Genomic DNA, 3811 nt, shown 5'->3' with positions numbered 1-3811 from the left:
CTCTTCTGAGGTAGCTTTCAGGTCTGTTTCCTTCACTTCTGAAGTTAACATAACTTTACAAGCACTTGATTGGTGGATTGATACCGGAGTTCGTATTCATATTTATTCGGATCGCTCCTGATTTTCTTCTTACCAGGTCTCAAGTGGAGGAGCTGTGATTATGGCAAACAGCTCGGAGGCACGTGTGCTAGGAGTGGGACGAGTAGACTTAAAGCTTACTTCTAGAAAGATCCTATCCCTGCACGGCATCCAATATGTATCGGTCGTTAGAAGAAACCTAATTAATGGTTTCTTGCTCGTCCAGAAAGGCTATCGTCTTATTTTTGAGTCTAATAAAGTTATAATTTTGGAGGGGTATTACTGGGAGACCTGTACGTGGGGGCAAAAGCTTTTTTGGGACCGCGTCTACGCGTTTCGACCTGCCTTCAATTAGCCTATTTTCTCTTACTCTTGTTTAAATTTAATATTAGCAGATCTGTAGGATTTGCGATTTTATGATTTAAATATATTAAATGAATAGATTTATTTTGTGCTAGAATAGATTCTTTTTGTACTATAATTTTGATGCCGAATAATATATATATATATATTATTTCTTTTAAGATTTTCTATTAATTACAATTAATAGATTTATTTACTTATTTGGGCGATATATTGCTAACAATGATGACATTTCGTTTGTATAAATCCCACTACTCCTATAGGCACCACATAAAATCACAAAAGTCTCTAGCCTTCTAAACACGAGAAGAAGGCTAAAGAAAGCCACTACCAAGCTTCTGTTGAATAATATACTTCTCAAGAAAACCACAACCTCTCTCTCTCTCTCTCCTTTCTTATCCTCAATGACAGAGATATCATCTGCGATCACAATTGCAAATAGCCAGGATTCAGAACCGAGAGAATTGGATAGGTCGACCCCATTAAGGGGCACTACTCCCAGCCAAAGCTTGACGAGCCAGAGGCGATTGGTGATCGACAAGACCCTGTCGACTGCGGCGAACCTCGCGCAGCTCCTTCCGACCGGCTCCGTTCTCGCCTTCCAAGCTCTCTCCCCTTCCATTGCCAACCAATGCATCTGCTACGCTTCCAACAAGTACATCACCTTGTCGTTACTTCTCATTTGCACCATCTCTTGTATCTTCTTCTCCTTCACCGATAGTTTCAAAGGGACCAACGGAAAGTTGTACTATGGCATGGCCACGTGCAAAAGCTTCATTGTTTTCAATTACCAGCCCTCTGATGGGGATCGAAGCAAGGTGTTGGAGGACTTGTTGAGGTTTCGGATACGGTGGTTGGACTACGTCCATGCCTTCTTCTCGGTCCTGCTGTTCTTGGCTCTAACCTTTAGTGATACCAATATACAGAACTGCTTCTTTCCGGATTCTGGGCCATACTCGAAGCAGATCCTCCAGAAGTTGCCGCTTGGGGCCGGGTTCTTGTCGATCATGGTGTTTTTGATCTTTCCAACCACTCGGAAGGGGATTGGATATTCGGATACGCCGCCTCATTCACAGTAAGCTAGCTGTTTTGGTTATTATATGTTCGGATTCATTTTCTAGTAGATGTTGTGAAACGTAAAGGATTAACAATAAGATTAGCCTATATGTATTCTTTTGGGAGGACTGTATCAACAAGTATATGTGCTTTAAATGGGTATATTATCCAATAACTTCTTGATGTGAATTTTTTTCTTGCTTAGCAAGATTGGTTAGCCATGCGTCACAAAAAAAAAGAAGACAGGCTTGATCTCAAGTTAATTCAAAAATAAGCATTTTCAACTATTTGTTTGGAGCCTGAATTTTCAACAAGTGCATGTGCTTTAATGGTCATATATCCAATAACTTCTTGAATAGTAGCATATGATGTGAATTTTTTTCTTACTTAGCAAGCCTGGTTTGACGTACATCACAAAAAAATAAAAAAAAAGGGACGCCAGGCTTGATCTCAAGTTAATTCAAAAAATAAGCATTTTCAACTGTTTGTTTCCTTCTATTGGAGCCTGAATTTTGGACTCAAGTTTCCAATAAACCCCCAAAAGGCTGGAACTTGGCTGGTATGAAAAAGGAGGGCCGAGGCTACAGCCTCGAAAGATGAGTCCAAAGATGATCTTACGGTGGATGGGCGCGAAGGATGGTGAATCCTTCTTTAGCGCGTGGAGGGTACTAACTACAGTCCTTTTTTGGTTCATTATGTGTTGCTCTCTTCGAATAAAATCAAAAAGCCGAACATCACGAAGAGCCCTAGGCAACTCCATCTCTCCCTCCTATAGGTGGTCTCTGAATGGTTGGTAACAAAAGATGTAACCCAATCCACCGCCCCGTTGGCTTCTCTAAACATAAGCACCAATCCGTCATGAACCATGACTCAAATATCTCTCAAGAGCGGGTGGTTGTCGCCAACTCCTCTCGAAGTCTGCATGATCCACCCAATAACCATCGCCGAGTTACCCTCCAGAACTCGTAGTTCTTCCAAAAATAAAAAAATAAAAAAATAAAAAAAGAAAGAAAGAAAAGAAAAGGAAAAACCTTCCGAAGGATGTGCGGCAAAAAAAATGATGCGGCCAGCAGTACTATTAATCTAATCCTTCCTTATAAACTTATACCTATTCTATGATGGATGACAAAACTCTATATCATTGTCATTGCTATAGGGTCACCAAACTCGAGAGAGGGTGATGCCAACTGGAGAATTGAACCATACTCTAACCCGAGTTCGACCTAACCCCTGGAGAATTGATCATGCCAACTGCCGAAATCTTGGAGATTCGGAAATAATATTATAGGGTAGGAAGTGGACAAGCAAAATAATTAAAAATAGTTTTGAAGTTAGTTGACCCGTGTCCATAGGAATAAAAAAAAGATCTTATGTATTTTTTTCTATAAAATTTGGGCTAGCCTGCTCCAAAAATATTTCTGGATATTTTATAAATACAGATTTAGCGTAGCCTGTGATTTTATTGGTTATATTAATCCAATTTATAAATTATATAGAACTTTTAGCTCAATTCTATTAAAAGATCTAAATAGATTTTAAAAATAAATTTATTTTTTTGATCCATACAAAATATTACCTGCCATATTATCGCTCAATATATTGATCGAAAACCAAAATTAGTGGCTAGCTGAATCAAAGGGCGCGGTCAGATTGATTCCACCAATCCAGCCGTGTGCCGCATCAATACTGCTATATGCGTAATTGGCCCCCGTTATAACGGCTGATTGTTAGCGGTGCTTGGAACTTAGAAGGGAGGCAAAATAATAAAAAAAAATACAAGATGGCATGCATTTGAGAACTCTCACGACGCTTCTTGTTTGCTTGATATATTTTCAGACACAACTTGAACTAGCTAGTCCTAAGAGTCATTGCATGCTAGACACTCCGTTCACAAAGTTCACGCGCTATTTCCATTTGGTCATAACTACCCACTTCACTTTTAAAAGATAAATATCTATTCTAATTCAACTCAGAGGTCCTATTGATCGCTATTGGTGCTAGGTTTCGACCCTACTGTATCTCAAATAACAATTGTTATACTAATCACTGGCCATATACATACGTATGATAAATAAGGGGGCCCTTCCAAACCTTTTCCACAAGTATTATTTTAAGCCATGCAAGTTAGTCTTCGCTGTTCTCTTTTCCACTTAGAAAAGTATGAGATTGGTCCAACCCTACTCTGCAAAGTCGGTCTTTGTCCTTTTTCGCAGTATGCCTGCAAAAGGACCATAAGCGGCTCAAAGCATTTGAGAGCCTAAGGTGAACTCAAAGCCCTAATATATGCATTTAGAGGCCACAATGCATAAATAAA

General features: G+C 39.5%; 1 pseudogene; it reads left to right on the top strand.

The window, feature by feature from the left end:
* Positions 1 to 830: 830 nt before the first annotated feature.
* On the top strand, positions 831 to 1686 carry LOC120109108 (protein DMP3 pseudogene; annotated as a pseudogene).
* Positions 1687 to 3811: the final 2125 nt, after the last annotated feature.

This window comes from Phoenix dactylifera, chromosome 2 (genome assembly GCF_051530095.1).
Source record: "Phoenix dactylifera cultivar Ajwa chromosome 2, Ajwa_hap1_PhDact_Kaust_v1.1, whole genome shotgun sequence".
NCBI classification, from domain to species: domain Eukaryota; kingdom Viridiplantae; phylum Streptophyta; class Magnoliopsida; order Arecales; family Arecaceae; genus Phoenix; species Phoenix dactylifera.
This window is presented reverse-complemented; position numbering and strand designations above follow the sequence as displayed.